Below are 20,223 nucleotides of genomic sequence, written 5' to 3' on the forward strand. Positions count from 1 at the left end.
TGAAAATGATTTCTAAATTCTTGACAAACCTAGTAGATGGCAGCAAAGTCTTCATCATCTTGGTATAACCCCTTGAAACTATCCACACCAATGCTCTTGAGCTGCACTTCTTGCACTGTTAGCAACCTTCTACTTAATGGATCAAAAACTCTATTACATTGACCTTTCTTATGTTTAATGGTAAAAGTATATGACTACAAGTATTCTACCCATTTGATATGCCTATGATTCAACTTTTCTTGTGAATTGAGGAAACTAAGAGCTTGGTTGTTAGTATAAACCACAAATTCTTTAGGCAGCAAATAATGCCTCCATTTCCTAAGTGATTGAACAAGTGCATATAACTCCAAATCATAAGAAGAATACCTTTTATTGGCATCATTGAGCTTCTCACTGAAAAATGCAACCGGTCTATTGTCTTGACTTAAGACCACTCCAACTGCTATGTTGCTTGCATCACATTCAATGATGAAGAGCTTGTCAAAGCTTGGAAGAAATAGTACCGGTTGAGTAGCCACCTTTGTCTTCAAGAGATCAAATCCTCTTTGTGCTTCTTGTGTCCATTGAAACTTAGTCTTCACACCTCCTTTGATTGTGTCAAGCATAGGTGCACATATCTCACTGAACCCTCTAATGAACTTCCTATAAAATTGTGTCAAGCCATGAAAAATCCTCACTTCACTTGTTGTCTTAGGTGTAGGCCAACCGATTATGGCTTCCACCTTAGAGGTATCCATCTTCAAATCACCACTTGAGATTACAAACCCAATATATATTAACTCATGTTTCATGAACTCACATTTCTCCAAATTGATAGTTAGTTTCTCATCACATAATTTCTTCAATACAATCTCTATATGCTTAAGATGTTCATCTTTAAACTTGCTGAAAATCAAGATATCATCTAAATAAACAACAAATTTACCAATATAATCCTTGAGTACTTCATTCATGAGTCTCATGAATGTGCTAGGGGCATTTGTGAGTCCAAATGGCATAATAAGTCATTCATAAAGTCCTTTTGTGGTCTTGAATGTTGTCTTCCATTCATCTCCCTCCTTGATTCTGATTTGGTGATAACCACTCTTGTGGTCTATCTTTGTGAAGTATTCAGCACCTCCTAAACAATCCATCAAATCTTCAATTCTTGGAATGGGAAATCTATACCTATTTATATTCCGGTTGATGGCTCTAGAATCAGTGCAAAGTCTCCAAGTACCTCCCTTCTTTGGGGCCAAAACAGTGGGAATTGCACATGGGTCGATGCTCTTCCTTATTAGACCATTGTCCAAGAGTTCTTGTATTTTCTTAGCTACCTCTTTATTATGCTCCGGTGTCATTTTATAAGCTGCCTTATTAGGCAATGAGGCTTTGGGTATGAAGTCAACTTGGTGACTTATGGCACATTGAGGAGGCAAGGTTACAGGTGTTCCATCACTGATAATGTCCTTAAACTAATTTAGAATCTCTTGCACTTCATTGAGAATGCATAATTTCTTATCCTTGCTTTCTTCTTTTAGTTTTACTACAAGTGCAAACCCCACTCCTTCTCCTTCCTAGAGAGTGTTAATGAACTCCTTCTCACCAACCAGCACCACATTGGGACCTTTTGATCTTCCCTATTCTTGGTCTCCTATGGACTGAATTTTATAGGTGATCCCATCTTTTTTAAAAGTATAGGCATTCTTTTCCCCATGGTGTATTGCTTTTCTGTCAAATTGCCAAGGCCTACCTAGGAGTAGGTGGCAAGCATCCCTCGGCAAGATGTCACACAACATTTTGTCCTTGTAGCCTCTTATAGTGAACTCCACCCAAGTTTGTTCCTTCACTAGAACATGTTGCCCCTTGTTGAGCCAAGTAACCTTATAAGGATCACTATGTGGGATTGTTTGTAGGTTGAACTTACTTACTACTTCTTCTAACACTATGTTATCAGTGGAACCTAAATCCACCACCACTCTACATACTTTACCCATAATCTTGCATTTTATCCTAAACAAGGATCTTCTTTGGCTAGGTTCCTCCTTAACTGGTTCTTTGATCAAGACTCTTCTCATCATGAGATTCTCTCCAACCTCAGAGTCTAAACTCACTTCTAATGCCTTCATGTTTGTTGCATCTTCTTGAATATAACTTACTCTCCTCTCACCTCCTTAGGATGAATAAAACTTCTCAGAACATCTATAGGTTGGGTGTCCAAGTTGATGGCAATTGTAGCACTTCATTGTGGTGAAATAGGACCCTCTTCCTGATCCACTAGACCTTCCTCTATAGTTGCTCTTGCTATTGGAATCCCTACTTTTCTCTACCAACTTGGATTCCCCTTGGGATCTTTGGTCTACACTTCTTCCACCATAGCTACCTTTATGACCTTTGCCATCTCTTCCCCTACCTTTGCCTTCGTTGCTTTGCTCTTGTTTCTTTTTAATCTTCTCTTCCACCTTGAGTTCCAATTGATAGCACTCATGAATAGTACTAGGACACAACAAACTCAACTCTTCTTGTATATTCCATCTCAAGCCACTCAAGTACTTGGCTACCTTAATGATTTCATATTCCACCACCTTAGATCTCAAACACACCTTCTAAAATTCCTCAGTGTAGCTGCTCACATCTAGTTCTCTTTGTCTCAAGTTTTGTCTCCTCTTGTGTAATTGAATTTTATAGTATTTTGGGCTATATGCTTCTTTCACCTTGGCTAACATTCTTTTCCAAGTGGCTATTGGGTCCTTACCCTCCTTTTGCCTCTCCTCCTGGATGAACTTCCATCAAGTCAAAGTTGCTCCTCGCAATCTAGATTTGGCTACCTCATCACATTCAAAGTGATTCTCCAATCCTTCAATCCATTCCATGACTACTTCTGGTTCCATTTTTCCACAAAAAAGTGGTACTCCTTCTAGGGATTTTCCTCCTAAGGCTTTGATGGCTCTAAGGAAAGGTTCTTCAGGTAGAATAGGATCTGGTTCAGGTGTGCTATTCTCTTCTACTACTTCCTTACCCTTCCCTTCATTGATTTGGATTGTTACTTTCTCACTCTTGCCTTCAACTACGTCTAGTTTTCTCTCCAGCTGTTGCATTCTTACCCTGAGGAGTCTATTCTCTTCCTCTTGATCTTCTACCTTCTTGGCTAACTCTGCATTGGTCACCATCCTGAGGCTATTTTCTCCTACTGACCCAGTCTGACATGAACTGGCTTCTTCCCAAATCTTAGTTTTCTTTGATACCACTTTGATGGGGAGGGGTTCTCAAAGAGAGTCACACCTTGCTCAATAGGTAGTTGAATGATGTTTTAGTGGGATCCTATCACTCTTCACTTGTCCATTAACAAGTCAAACACTCAAACTCTCTTGGAGTGCTCCCTATCAATTTGTGCTCAATAGTTTCTTCAAGCATGGTTGAGATTCACAAGGGTAAATCCAACCACTAAACTATCCAAAACTCCAAAATGTACTTGCAATGGTTTTAGGGGGTGTTTCCATTCCATTCAAGTGGTTCTTCAATTGTTTTTCCATCATTTTCCCATCACTCCCCCTTTCTCCTATTTTCTAGGCCTAGTAGCCCTAGAGCCCCAATTAGCCCTACCTTGCCGATTTTTGGGCAAATACTAAAACAATCACTCAAATAACTTTGCAACACCTTTGGTGATCCGAGTACCCTTTTGGATAAACTTTTGGATCCACTAGGGTAGGTAGTATGGTATGTCCGTACTGGTACAGATCCCAAAATGGCACTTTTGAGGGTTTAGGAGTTAACAGTCTTCTTCAAAAGGTTTTAATGGCTTCTACACCCTGTCACACCTCCAACTCTTCACTGAGACTCTATCCTGCATCACATTTCCATGCCAAACACTTGGCACATTCACAACTGCTCATCCATGCAAGCAAATACAAAATTTTCAATCATTTTCCTAACTGGGCTATGATGGAGCTCGCCTAGGAAATGATAGAAAGTTTCTTCCCAACAAATTCCAGGCCATTACAAAGTAAATATACACTGTACAAGGGCCCCATGACTTGAATCCCAAGGGTCATTGGGCAAAACTCAAGGGATTTCAAGTTGGAACCATGACTGGGCTCTTGAACCCTTGCTTAGACCGAGAGTAGTACAATAAGAGATAATTTGTAATCACACATCAAAATTGCACTAAGGAAAGATACAAACACCTCCTGAGAAATAAAATACCATAAACTAAACCACCATGAAATAACAGTAGCAAGGTCAATCCATTTAGTACGGACTGCTGCTACAAAAATGGCAAAATATAAGGCAAAATCTGGAAATTGCCTTCAAATTCTATTCAGACTTGCTCAAAGATGTTCCAACCCATGTACAATCATTCTCAAAGCATTTTAAATTCCATTTTGGTCATAACCAACTCTTCATCAGTTTCCTAACCACCGATTTGCTCAAAAATGCAAAGTTGTTCAAAAAGTTGTCAAACAACAATGACAACTTTTGCTCAAATGTGCATTTTTGCATTTTATGCATTTCTACTCATACTAAACCTCATAGGATGACTTCCTAACATCAAAATGACGTGCCTAAATTCCTAATGAGGCTTTACAAGATTTTTTACATCATAATGCAATTTTATGCCATTTCAGGCTTGCAAGGGCTCATTGGGCAAATTTGAGAAAACAAACAACCTTGGTGAAAATCACCCTTCAAATGACTATCAAACACACATGTGGACATCTAAGTAGTCCATTATTCAAACACTAATCCAAAAGATGGACTATCACACCAAAATTTTGAAAATGCATCAAAAACTAGGTGCTCCTGCACCAGGATGTTACTTGGGATACCATTAATTTTTTAAATTGCATGTATATTCAATGTGGAGGGTGGAAAGGAGAGAAGTGTATTCTTCATTAAATTATCAAATCTATTTAGCTTTATTTCAAGAATTGCACTACAATAAAAAGGAGCTATGAGCACTATGAAAGGAACAAAGCCAAATCATATACCTCTAGTGCCAACATTCTACAAAGTTTTCACCAATGCAACTGTGAGTGAATGGTAATGGATGTGTTTATTTATCATTAAAAGCTCCTTTATGATTCTAAATTGAGCAAGGCTTGTCAATTGTGTAAGGTTATAATATTTTTATTTCTTATCGTGTATTATTATTATTATATCCTATGTTTCCATCATATACATTAGAAAGCTTATTGTCTACCCAATCTAGATGGTCTACGAGGTGCTTATACCAAGAATTAATTGAGCAATTCCTTGGTTCAATCAAAAAGTTAAAGCATGTATGGGGTACTAATATATTGTCTAAGAAATGTAAGATAGAGCTAAATGCATTTGGAATTCAATTATTCCATCCGCTAGGTGGTAATTATTTTCATATTACTACAACTACTTTGATAAACCCATATCAGTCTAGGGTGCCTGCAAGAAGCTAAGTCCACTTGTGGAAGTTTCGACCTTAGAAAGAGTGTCAAGAAAAATGGGTGTCTAATATGCCTTAAGATCTTGAGGCTAAACTTAAAATGGGTACTCGTTATCAATTGGGCCCAATAGGAAATGGGTACTTTCTATTTAAGAAATGAGTACCCATTATGTAGGTAGAGGGTAGCCTTTATTTAAGAAATAGTTACTAGTTATTTACAAAACGAGTACCTATTTGGTAAATAATGGGTACCTATTTACTAAAAGTTTCTTTTTAAAGCTACAAATTCATTTTATCTACATGAGAGAAACAACAACAAAAAATGGGATCTCGCTTTTGAGTCACACCAACACCTTGCTACCTCCTCCAACTAGCATCTCCTCTAGATATGTACCTATAGTATCGTAAATTGTAAGCCATTACAATTTTATACTCTTTTTTGTGCCAATGCATTAGTGTGTCTCCTCCTAGCTATTTTCCAAGCCTATTTTCAATCTTTGCACTATAAAATTGATGTCATATGATCACATGGTGATCTGGGTATTTGTTCCTAAGTTTGTGTACACCTAAGCCACTTTTGGTTCACCTCTTTATGGGTGGACTAGGGCACTAGGTTCCCTTATCCCCGTCGAATGGGCCTATTTTAAAATATGTTAATGTACCGATTTCTACTAGTTAATTATGGATCTCGATATATTTATATGATCGTCAGAGGCCAACCTAACTTATGAAATATCTTGGGAATTCTATATAAGAGCATCTTTCTAATTCATTTAAAATATCCTCTCATACCTTCACATCCCACAATATTGAGCATTATTGAGATCACTTCTTATAGCAAGTATTATTGGCGAATTCCTTCATATCTTAACATTATGGAGCAACAAGTTACAATTCCATTAGATTTGTGCATTATGGAGAAACAAGTTGCAGCAATCTTCATGCAAGCATGTTTTTATAACTGGTTCTTTTAGGTCTTGCCATGTCATGTTATTGCATAAACACTTGTGGGTCTTGTTCAAAGAGCATTGCATCATCCCTATTATCAACAACATCAAGCTTGAGGTATAATACAACATATTGCTTCAAAACTTTTCCTTCATTCATATCTTATTTTATTAAGGGTTAATTTCAAAACCTAGGGCTTGACCTAGGCAAACCCCTATCAACCCAACACTATTTTCCCTCATGTGTGTAGGTAATAGATTTTGGAGAGAATGAATACAAAGACTGAGACACACAACACTAGATTTTGAAGAAGCAAAAAATCCAAAACAAGGTCACCTAGACACTTAAAATTGAAATAGAAATTGAAGAATAATGTTAGCTTAATTGGATAATAAAATTATTTAATTAGTTTAAAAGAATAATTAGTAAAATTTTACAAACAGCTGATGGAAAATTTTAAGTGTCTACATTTTGTCCCTTTTGAGACAATGTGTTTTTGTTGTTTAAAAAAAAAAACTGAAAAATTGATGGTGTCTTACCTTAGCATGCCCAAATAGATCGAGGGATGGAGTTAAGATGTCTCCTTAAGAGATTATATGTGCATTGGAGACATGAATGATCCCTTGAAAGAAGAACAATGTTAGATGAAAGAAAATAATGATAGATGTATGAGTGGATATGATGGTTGGATATGTAGTGGGTGAACTCACAATAATGGTTCCCACTTTTTTGCCACTTTTGACACTGAGATGTACATTTTTAAAATAATCTTCAACTTCTGAGAACTATAACTTTTAAACTATTAAAAATTTGAAGATGATGTAAATTAGTGATTTCTAGCATTTTGTTTTTAGATTCTATATACATTTTTTTCAAATTTTTTTGAAGGATTTTTAAAAAAAATTTCCATCTCCCTCGAAAAGTAGTTTTTTACAACAAACTACATTTTTAAAGAGTGAAGTGCCTCCCGAAACGCATAAATTTTTTTCTATAAATGATAAAAACTCAATTCTTTTGAATTTTGGTTTGTAACATCAATATCCAGGGCTTGCATTTGGTTTTATAGTGATATGTTCAATATTTTTCATTTTATAAAGTTTTGAAGTCCGACTAGTCATAATTCAAACATAGGTTTACGTTTGAACACATAACTTGTTCTATATAAATCGAAATTCAATTTATTTTTTTTGTTAGAAAGAAGACATCAATACCAGGGGCTTAGATATTTTTCAGAATTTTTTTGAATTAGTTTCTTATTTTTCCTAAGGCGTTGAACAGAGAAGTTCATATTCGATGAAAAACCAATTTTCCATAAAATTAAAAAAACAAGAACATAATAAATTCAAAATATAACAAAATTATACTCGTTAGAAAGCTTGCTTCGAGTACTACTATCTAATATTTTTGGGTTATCAAGATTATTTCATTCGTGTATTGATCCAGAGCTCCGAAGTCATTAATTCTTCATAACTCTAAAATTTTTTGGGAGAAACCCCTAGTTTGCGGTTTCGAACGAACACAAGTTCGAGCGAATTGGGTTCGCTCAAACCCAAAATGGTTCGAGCGAACCCCCATTCGCTTGAACCAATGAGCTCGATTTTGGCACGCACATTTTTGTAACTGCCTTGTTCGAGCGAACCCAACAATTTTTAACTGTCGGCTTTCGTTCGAACTCTGGCCGACGCTTTTTTTTTTTTTTTTTTCATTTGTGGAATCGTATAAATATCCATAATTTTTTTTCGTTTTTTATCACCCAAATGATTAAAATAATTCGCATTTTTGGATGAAAGAAGACATTTGAAAATTATTTTGAAGGCAATAATTTGAAGGTTTTTTGTAAAAGCATGGGAAACAAGAAGAGAAGGCAAAATAAGACTTCAAGGAATTATTCTCTCGAAATGGAAGAAAGATATCGAGAACAAAGAAGACAAAGATATCATGATGCAAGTATGTATTTTTAATTTAATATGTATTACGTATCAATTAATTAGAATTCAATATTTTTTATCTAATATTTTTAATAGGATTAAAAATAATTTTGTTTTAATTGGAAAGCATAATTAATTTGAGATAATACATGTGTATTTGCAAATTTCAAATTCCATCAACTTGCTTGTTGTGTAATTGTATTTTTCTCCTATTTAATTAAGTTCATTTATAATAGATAAGATCTATTAAGTCATAAAATTCATAAGACAGGGATTATGTCATAATTTCTAGGTTCTAAATTATATATATTGAATATTTAATCTACATGTACAAGTAATTTCATGTGATAGGTCCTTTAATAGCACATAATATATATCTGTCTTAAGGGTAGTTAAGTATATTAATTGTGAAATGTTTTTTCAAATGTGGTCATATTGATTTTAATAATAAGGCCTATTAGGACTATTACATCAAGATTATAGGTCTTAAATGTGACATAACTTTATAACCTATTAAACATGTTGAATAATTTAGGTGAACTATTTATATTCAACTTCACGTACATGCAAAAACATTTCAGATTAGGAGGTCTATTATGCAATAATAGGTCTTAAATATAAACACATGTGACAAATTATAGTGCACTTAGATTATGGTCCATAACAAATTAATATGAGGTCACCTAAGTTATCGTATGCATGCATCAAAATATTTGTACTTTTAATTTTCAAAATTGGAATTTCTAATTTATCAAAATTTTATTTTATGTGTTAAATTAGTGCTCAAAATTAGAGATTGAACTTTAATCCTAACCTGAGAACAAATTGAACTTTAAACCTAAACACGTAATTTAATTAGAGTTATAAGTTCAATAAGGTCCTGAAAGTAATTAAATTTAATAAACCAAATTGAATCCAGGCTAATTTTAACATGTAAAGCTTTAAGCCAAATTCATCCCTATTCTTAATCCTAATTGAATAATCTCTGATTAATTCAAGAACCTTACACAAACTCTTAAATTATGTGCAGAACGGGCAAACGAACCTATTGAAGAACACAATATAGTTGATGAACATAGGGAGGAGATTGTCCAAGTTGAACCAATGGAGACCTTTGAAGGAGAGGGGTCAGGCTCCTTACCTCCTACCACTGATATGGATGAGCATATTGTGGATCTAGCTAAACAGGTGAAGAGAAATATTTCTTATAAAAATTTAGATCATTTACTTGAAATGGATGTGGATGAGTTGAAACGTCTCAGTGAAGAACCTAGACATACTAAAAGGAGGTCAATGAATAAAAGTGGAAAAGAAATAATGTCGCATTTCAACAATCTTGATACTACACTAGAAAAAGCTCAATTGTTATCAATTGTACTTACTCATAAAGACTTAATAGATGCAATGAAATTGTTGGGTATAGATACAACAAGTCAAAAGAGGAAATATTCTCAGCTACAAAAATCCATTGTTGATAATGTTAAGAAAGGTTTGGTGAACATTGGTAAAAAATCTCGAAAACTAGATAAGACCATTTCAAGAAGAGTGATGTTGACATCTTTAGTAAATGAAAGATTGCCTCAAAAAAGACAAATCTCTTCACTGTCATCTGAGTTTGGTTTTAGTAGAAGGACAATATCTAAATATGTTAAAAGGAGAAAGATTTTGGATGATACTACCTCAGAAGGGAATTGGGCAATTATGTGTAGAGCTCCTCGTTCTGATAGAATTGAAGATGTTGTTAGGAACTTTGTGACAAGTTTTTGGAATGATAATACTCGCCCTTCATCAAATAGTAGAGATGTTATCAAGCAAAGGATTGGTCCTGATCGTTATGATCTCCATGTAAAACATTGGATAGACACAACAAAACATGAATTGTATGTATTGTTTACTAAAAAAAACCCTCATATAAAGATTGGACAAACCATGTTTGAACGGTTAAGGCTAGATTATGTGAAGTTAAACAAAGTTTTTGAAACTTGTTGTTGTCATTATCACATCGAATTTGACTTGTACTATCAGGTGTTTCGAAAGATTAGAGAAGATAATGATGGTTATGAAAATGCTCCTCCTAAACGAACAAGTCAATTCATAGCATCCATCTTATGTGATAAATCAGATGATAATGCAACCGGTCAAATAAATTGCATAAGAGGAATTTGTGGAACATGCGGGGACTTGGCTAAATTGCCTTTGAGAGATGAAGATACTGACATGAGGAAGATGGTAAATTGAAAGAGTTACAAGTACCAAAAATTTGAAACAAAATTTGGAAAGGAATCTACAAGACTAGATTATGTAGAAGAGGAAATACCTATTGGAACATTTATGGAAAATTTTCGTAAGTTGATAAAACCATACATATGCCATGGTTTTTTTGCCAAGTGGCAAGCAGAATAATTTAAAAGATTAAGAGACACTTTCCCACTTGGAACTATTCTATCTGTAGTTGACTTCGCAGAGAATTACTCTTTTGCACATCAAAAAGAGATTCAATCAGAGTATTACTTTTCAAAGCAAATCACTATTTTCGTGCATGTGTGTTATCCACATGCACAGATGAATTTGGATGGTGTTGATAGTACATTTGAAAATCGTGTCATTAAGAAAGAGTACCACTTCTATATCAGTGATGATAAGGAGCATGACACACTTTTTGTACAACATTGCTTTAAGAAGTTTTTTGAATATTTGAAAGATAGAGGCATAACAATAGTTAAACATTTTGTTTGGTCTGATGGATGTGTGGCACAATTTAAATCTTCAAGGCCATTTTATGCACTATGTAGATATCATCGAAATGACAAAATACCACATGTTTGGAGTTTTTTTGAGAGTGGTCATGGAAAGGGTGAACATGATGGTGCAGGAGCTTGTATCAAACGTGCTCTAAGAAAGCATCAAATAAAGTACACAGGAGAACGTATAGAAAATGCACATGATGTTGTTGAATGGTGTAAGAAACACTTTGAGCAACCGAATTATCCTAGGGAATCATCATCGAGAACATATAAGCCCATTCCATATAGAGTGTTTTGGGAGATAACTGGTACGTGTTCTCTTTTAGTATTTTATTTAATTTTTTTTAATTTAACAACTTGATCTACATGTACATTCTTGTACACATGTACATTTTGCAGATGTAGATAGAAAATCAATGCATGGATGCAAGAGTGTGGAGAGGACAAGATCTTTGCATTGTGTCATGAGTACAGATAATCGCCCATGGACATTATACACTAGGGATTATTCATGTTTTTGTTCTGAATGCATTTTCGAAAACTATGTTGATTGCAAGAACCAAGAGCTTGGATATGTTAGTGAATGGAAAATGGTGCCACTAGATGTTTCTGACACATACGAGGATTCAAATGAGGATGAAAACTTTGAAGACATTCCTTTGATTTCTGTTGATTACGATCATATTTCAGGATTGATTAAAAAAGGTACATACATGACGTACACATGTAAACATTTCCTTAAAAATGACATATAACTTAGAATTTATTTAACTTGTGTCAAATTGCAGGAGATATTTTTGCAGTCATAGCAGAAGATGAAAATATAGAAGGTGTTAGTTATTATTTATTGTGTTGCACAGAAGAGAGAAAGAAGTTATCAAAATCTGAGATGAGTGATGGAATGTCATTTCCCACAGGTTTGAGTTCTGATTTGAATATGTACATGTACATGTACAAATCGCTTATGTGAAATTTTTTAATTTCTTGAATGTTTCTTATATACATGTACATGCAGGATCAGTTGTAGTGCAAGGGACATATTTCAAACAAGTTAAAATTGTTCAACATGGGATTCATTTCATTGAATACCAAATTGACAACAAGGTATATCAGTATAGTCACTTGGTCATTGCTGTTGGCCTAATTCTTCAAACAGTTCCACGTCGAGGGCGGTCTCAAAAGTGGAGACTAGATAGTGAAGATCATGACAAAATATTAAGTGTTATTGAAGAGCGTTGTGAACCACTTGATGTGGTATGAACTATATATACATTTAGTAATCCACATGAATCGAATTTTAATGTAAGTTCAAGATAAATTCTAGATCTCAAGTAACTTGTTTTGAAACTAAAGGATAAATATTTTTTAAGTTTATTTATACATTATATCAAATTAGGATGTATTTAAATGTGCATGTTTAATTGTATGTAATTGTATTTGTATTTAATTAAAAAATGCATATTATTTAAATTAGAATGTAATATGTACATTTGTAAAATTGATATTTAATATGGAATTAGGACATGCATATGTTGTGAACTATTTAACTACAATATACATACCTAGAAGCTCACATACCTACAATATACATACCTAGATGTAATATACATGTACTGGATGTGAACTATTCAATACATGACCTATTAAGTTTAGTTTGTTCATTTCATACATACTCTTTTGTTTGAAAATCTTGAAACATGTATAATCATACATACTCTTTTACATTTGAAAATCATTTCATGTATAAATCTAATTAATACAATCAAGATAAATTCTAGATCTCAAGTAACTTGAACATTTGTAAAATTGATATTTAATATGGAATTAGGACATGTACATGATCTGTGAACTATTTAACTACAATATACATACCTAGAAGCTCACATACCTACAATGTATTGGATGTGAACTATTCAATACATGACCCCTTATGACACTATGTGATCCTAAGGGGAATGTCATATGTACAGTAGGATGTTATAAGGGGTCATATGTGACCTACTAAGGGGTCATGCATGTGTTAATGCATGCGTGAGCCCTTAGGACCACATATTCAACCCCTTAGGACACAAAGGAAATGTCATATGTACAATAGGATGTTATAAGGGGTCATATGTGACCTACTAAGGGGTCACACATGTGTCAATGCATGCGTGACCCCTTAGGACCACATACGACCCCTTAAGACACTATGTGATGAACTAAGGGGTATGTCGTTCACACTAGGATTTTATAAGGGGTCATATGTGGTTCTAACCACATATGACCCCTTAGGACACTATATGATCCTAAGGGGAATGTCATATGTACAATAGGATGTTATAAGGGGTCATATGTGACCTACTAAGGGGTCACGCATGTTGTAATGCATGCGTGACCCCTTAGGACAACATATGACCCCTTAAGACACTATGTGATGAATTAAGGGGTATGTCGTTCACACTAGGATTTTATAAGGTGTCATATGCGGTTCTAAGGGTTCATGCATGTGTTATAACACATGCATGACCCCTCAGGACCACATATGACCTCTTATGACACTATGTGATCATAAGGGGAATGTCATATGTATAGTAGGATGTTATAAGGGGTCCTATGTGACCTACTAAGGGGTCACGCATGTGTTAATGCATGCGTGACCCCTTAGGACCACATACGACCCCTTAAGATGTGATGTGATGGACTAAGGGGTATGTCGTTCATACTAGGATTTTATAAAGGGTCATATGTGGTTGTAATGGGTCACACATGTGTTAAGACACTATTTGATGGACTAAGGGGTATGTCGTTCACACTACAATTTTATAAGAGGTCATATGCGGTTCTAAGGGGTCACGCATGTGTTATAACACATGTGTGACCCCTTAGAACCACGTATGACCCCTTCGGACACTAGATGTGATCCTAAAGGGAATGTCATACATGTACACTACTATGTTATATGTGATCTTCTATGACCTCCTAAGGGAATGTATAGTGTCATATGTGGTCTTAAGGGGTCATGTTGTGCGTGTAATAGGATGTGAAAATGGGTCACATTGTAGAGGAAATTTAATTTGTTTAAATTTGTTATCTAAATTTTCTAATGTTTATTTAAATTAATTTTTCTAACGTTTTTCTTTTTTTGCTAATGTTTTTCTAAGTTCTAATTTACTACAGGTTAGTTTTCTATGTTTTTCATAACAATTTTTTAAAATGTCGAAAAAAATATACATCTATACAATTATGTAATTTTAAAAACAAATTGACACATTTCAATCAAAACATTAAATTATCAAACATTTTTCTAAAATAATGAAAAACAATAAATTATCAAACATTTTTCTAAAATGTTGAAAAATAATAACTATATACAATTATTTAATTAAAAAAATAAATTAACAAACAAATTATTTACAAATTTAATAAAAAAAAACATTATTAAACCAAACAAAGGGTTATTTTGTGCACCTGATATAACAAAGGTCGAAAACTGAATGAAATTAGTACTAGAACACCATATTGACATCTAAAGAGCAAGAAATAAGACAATTTTTCAGTTTTGGAAATCATAGTAAGAAATACATATGATTGAAGGGCATTTAATTTAATGACAGTTCATGTTGTAGGCACCTAAATGATATTAGAATTAAAAAAAAAAACATTATTAAAATGTTCTAATTCTTTTGATGAATTTGCTAAAAAAGTAACCTCCTTTTATCTTTAAGATTTTAAAACTTCTTTGCTAAAACCCTAGTTCTAACATGTAAGGTCCTTCTGTAATGTCACTCCTTTGATTTTCTAATTCTTATCTTAATTGGGTTCACTCCTTTGATTTTCTAATTCTTATCTTAATTGGGTTTCCTCTTTGTATTACTCACTTCTTTCCTTTGTCACTCGGGGATTTCATTAGCATTGGATATGTCATTTTCCTATTGTAGGGTGCTCATTGTCCACATCGTGCATAGTTGTTGTTTGAAGCTCATACTCAAGAGACAAGGTCATGCCTACTAGTTTCATATGTATTGCGAAGGCTTATTTTAGTTGGACCACTAACCTAACAATGATTGAGTATGGAAAGCTGCTTGTGGGCCATCCTAATTCTTATTACATCACATTATGTTCTCATTTGTGAGCCCTCTTTTTTGCTCCAACAATGCATCATAGTTTTCAATTATCCTAGTTTTTTACCTTTGATTGAATGAGATCTTGTATATCATTTTTTCCGAATTAGACACCATTCTCACTATTGCAATCTGTGATGATTTTTATTTTTTTTGAGATATATTGATATGGACACTAACCTAACAATGAATGAGTATGGAAAGTTGCTTGTGGGCCTATAACAAGCGCCTAATTCTTATTACATCACATTACGTCCTCATTTGTGAGCCCTCTTTTGCTCCAACAATGCATCATAGTTTTCAATTATCCTAGTTTTACATTTGATTGAACGAGATCTTGCATATCATTTTTTCCGAATTAGACACTATTCTCACTATTGCAATGTGATGATTTTTTTTTTTTTTTTGAGATATAGTAATATGGCCACTAAACTAACAATGAATGAGTATAGAAAGCTGCTTGTGGGCCTATAACAGGTGCCTAATTCTTATTGCATCACATTACGTCCTCATTTGTGAGCCCTCTTTTGCTCCAACAACATTCTCACTATTGCAATCTGTGATGATTTTTATTGTTTTGGAGATATATTGATATGGATTGTTTTGGAGATATATTGATATGGACTCCTGCTTGTAGGTAATATATGCAGTGGCGAATATATGGAGAATGCTTATTATATTGCGATTGCCATTTGTATTATCATGTATTCTTGAGTTGTCAGAACGGTAGAGTACATAATCTTTAAAGGAAGTTACATGTTCAAATTTAATAACGGATAGTGTATTGTACAATTTATTTGTAACATAGTAGGTGCCTCCACCATGGAGGGAAACTAAAGCACGGTGATAACCCATTCCAGAAATAATCAAAACCCCAAACTTTAGACTCAAACAGCGTAGGTCAACCATTTTATCTACAAGTACAAGCCCCCTGCTGCTGATATAATCATTTCTAAGAGCGTTTGAATGGGATGGCCCGAATGATCATCTGGTGGTAGATTGCTGCAAGTCCAGCGCCAATGAAGGGACCAACCCAGAAAACCCACTGCACAAAAAAAAGCCCAAGAGAAATCAATCGATGCTTAACTCATCTAACACATATCAAGAACTAGATACTAAATTGATCTAACAGAAATCAAGCAGGGTTAAGCAGATGCTAACCTGATCATCCCAGGCGTGGTCCTTGTTGAAAATAATAGCAGCTCCAAGGCTCCGAGCAGGGTTGATGCCTGTTCCTGTGATGGGAATTGTGGCCAAGTGGACCAGGAAAACAGCGAACCCAATTGGGAGGGGTGCCAAAAGCTGCAAAGAAGCTCTCTAGGCTTAGTAATAACGTCTATAATAGGTATGCAAATAAAGAGCTAATTAAAGGGCGAAACAATAACATACCGGAACATGGGAATCCCTGGCGCTTCGTTTGGCATCAGTGGCAGAGAAAACGGTGTAGACGAGAACAAAGGTGCCCACAATCTCAGCACCCAAACCGTCACCCTTGGTGTAGCCATGAGCCACCGAATTGGCTCCACCTCCGAGCATTTCATAGTTGTGGTGGCCCTCGAAACCCTTCACTACTCCTGCTCCACAGATGGCGCCCAAGCACTGGCATATCATATAGAACACAGCTCGTGGCAGTGACAGCTTCCTCGCCAGGAAGAGCCCAAAAGTCACAGCCGGATTGATGTGCCCACCTGCCAACAAAGCCATTACATCATATTCCACAATACCCTCAAAACCCTTAGATCAAAACCCAGGAAACCCTCACAAAGCCTTTAGATAAAAATGTAGAAGAACTTGGACTAAAACTCAGAAGACCCTTTTTGAGTGTACCTGAAATTCCAGCTGTGCAGTAAACAAGAGCGAAGATCATTCCTCCGAATGCCCACGCAATGCCTTGGATTCCCACGGTTGAACACATATCATTTGATCTTTTCACACCCATGACAGTGAGGATGGTGATGTAGAGGAAGAGGAAAGTTGCCATGAACTCTGCAATTCCTGCTCTCCAGAAAGACCATGACTTGAACTCCCCTGGCTCAAACAGGGGTGCAGGCCCTGGTTCTGTGTAGTCCTTTTCCCTAGTCTGGGCAGCCGTTCCCAGTGGCTGCCTCTCCGAATACTTGTTTGCTCCAAGCTTAACATCTTCCTCCTTTCCTTCCATTGCTCCTCTCTTTTTCTCCTTGGTGCCTACTCAAAGAAAGGCTGCAACTGCAATTGCAAAATGAAATGCCTGAATTGAATTGAATTGAATGGCTGGGGCTAGCACCACTACTTAAAAGAGATGGCTGATGAATGGTTGATGCTGACTGCACCGCCCACCCACAACGCCAGGCCCACCCACAACGCCAGCCCCAGCCCAACGTCTATATTTTATAACGTTTACAAGTGAATGGCGTATCCCATGGCTTCATTCTCTTTAGCCCATTAACACGTGTAAGGTATCCCATTAATTGACGGCGACCGCTCAAGTGCGCATGTATTCACAATAGTAAAAATCTACAGTGCCATTTTTGCTACTTCTTAAAGACTGCAATTTGACTGTCAAAAACGTTTTGTTTATAATATTAAACTAATAAAAAGGGAGGGACGTTCACAAAATGAACAGCTTTTCAGCGGGCTTGCAATAACAGTTGTCGATTTGTTTTTATAGTGGACCAAGTTTTTTATTTCCTCTCATTCCACCTAACCAGGGAATAAATCTATACCTATATAGTTTAATATGTAAACTTTAATTTCAATACGGACAACCGTCTAGTCAAGCACCATCATAAATGAAATGAAACTTTTTAATGACATTTAGCAGATAATACAGTCTATGGCATTCCAGATTGGAAACACTAACATTCGACTCTTGAATCTAAACTTATTTTTATGAACGGCGGAAAATTTCATACCTACTATTTTATTTAATTTATATTTCAGTTATATAAGAATTAATTATTTATTTATCTTTAAAATATTAAATGATAAATTATCATTCAACGGATAAGTATACTTCTTTTTAAATAGATTTATATATCTTTTTAAAAATAGATTGTATATATCTTTTTAAAAATAGATTTTATGTATCATTTTTTGTTCAATTAAAAAATAAATATTTTAAAAATATTATTTGTATCTTCAACAAAATTTAAATTAATTTTTTAATAATGGATACAATAAAATGATATATATTATAATATTTTATTATTTAAAGTTTTTATTCTGTTTTTTATTTTTTATTTTTAAAGTTTTAGAAAAATCGCAACTTTTTATTTTTTCAATTAGAGTTTTATTTGGTATTGAAATGCATTTGTTTATTTTTTTGCTTTAAAACTTTCACAAATCTACATTAAATAGTGTTAGAAAACAAATTTTCATTTAGGTTTGAGGTGAACTAAAAATTTCATCATAAAACTGTGCAAATTTGAAAAAACGGTGAGCAAGTCGCGCTATGAAAGCTAATATGAAGAAAGAAAATTTGCAATTTTTTAAAATAAAATACTTAAAATCTTTAAGTGAAATGCTTAAAATCTTTCAAAATATGTAGTGAATTGTTTGTAATATGAAATTTAATGTCATCTTTCCACTGTTATTATTCCTTATTAATGTTGTCAAAGTTGTTTTTTTGTTTTCTTTAGCCTAGTTATGAATTTATTTCCTTTTAGATTTATTAGTAAACAATTTTAATTTAAAAATGAGCATTATCCTTCCAATTTCGAAGTTGCATCAAGTTCAGATTAATAAAAAAAATATATTATTTTAAGTTATCTTAATTTCAACTTGAGTTATTTTAAAGAAGGAAAATGATTATTTATCTTCAATGAGAGTTAGAGTTGTCATTAGGATTGAGATTTAGATTCAATTAAGTTTAGAGTTTAGATTCAATTAGAGCTAGGCTTAGAGTTTCACTATGGTTTGACTTAAGGTCAAGTTTTACTTATGGTTACACTATAATTTTTAGAATTCAATTATGGTTACACTTAGGCTAAAGTTTAACTAGGGTTATGGTTAGGATACATTTAATGTTAGGATTAAGTTAGGATTTAGATATGGTTACAGTTAATATTACCATTCAATTAGAGTAGAGAATATATATTGTTAGGATTAGGAATTCATTTTAACTAGATATGTCTCGATGTATTTTACATATATACTTGAAAATATAAGTATGATAGTTATTAATTTATATTTCAATGAGTTAATTATTGATAGATAATTTTTAATCTAAATGATTATATGGAAGTTAACAAAATGAGTTCAACCTATCATATATCTTAAACATTGGGATATATATTTCTAAAGTTAAAAAGGAAATTTTATTTTTTATGTAAATAATATGTTAATATTACAAAAGAAATAAAAAATTATTGTTATTCTTTTTTTAGTGAAAAGAACACAAAATTAGAAATCATATGTAATAACCCTTGATGTTTTAAAAGAGCAAAAAGGGAAATCTAATACTTTCATTTAATTACAAAAAAAAGTAATATAAATAAGTGATTATCAAATTAGAATTGATTTAGTTCTTTATCTAAGGTGTAATGGTTTGGAAGCAGCTCTTGTATTATATACACAATTTATGTGAGATCTAGAAATGGCATGCAAATCATTCAAGTAAATAAAGTGGTTTGGTGGGTTGTGTGTATAGTAGAAGGAATGTGTGGTTTGCATTCACCTTGGGGTATAGTGTATACATGGGATTGTCTTGATCTGGGTTATAATAGGCATTAATGTGTGAACACATGTTGTGTTTAGTTAGACAAGTTCATAATAGATAGTGCTATAGTTAAGATTGTTTTTGATATGGAATAGTTTCTCAATCAAAACAAGAAGAAAACAAAATCATAACAAATACATATATATTCGAATCTTTTACATGCCAAGGTTGAGTATTGTCATTGCTTAGAAAATTGTCTTATTGATAAGACTTGAAATGGTTTTTTGATTTGAAGCCTACAACTATCATATTCGATCAGTGAGAGTCTTCATCAACTGAATTTTGAAAGGCATTTGAAGCTACCAAACCGATCATTGGACAATTGGGAATCCACATTAAATTGTAGTCATCGTTGGGAGGAAAGCAAATATTATAATATAGATGTTATTTCTGTTATAGAACAAAC

General features: G+C 34.0%; 1 pseudogene across 1 annotated transcript; it reads right to left on the reverse strand.

The window, feature by feature from the left end:
* Positions 1-15,857: 15,857 nt before the first annotated feature.
* LOC131050570 (aquaporin PIP1-2-like) lies at positions 15,858-17,429 on the reverse strand (annotated as a pseudogene). Its single transcript, XR_009106975.2, has 4 exons — positions 16,949-17,429; positions 16,511-16,809; positions 16,283-16,423; positions 15,858-16,166 (listed from the first exon to the last, which is right to left on the reverse strand). The product of XR_009106975.2 is annotated as an aquaporin PIP1-2-like (transcript).
* Between the last annotated feature and the right edge of the window lie 2,794 nt (positions 17,430-20,223).

Source organism: Cryptomeria japonica, chromosome 4, assembly GCF_030272615.1.
Source record: "Cryptomeria japonica chromosome 4, Sugi_1.0, whole genome shotgun sequence".
Classification (NCBI taxonomy): domain Eukaryota; kingdom Viridiplantae; phylum Streptophyta; class Pinopsida; order Cupressales; family Cupressaceae; genus Cryptomeria; species Cryptomeria japonica.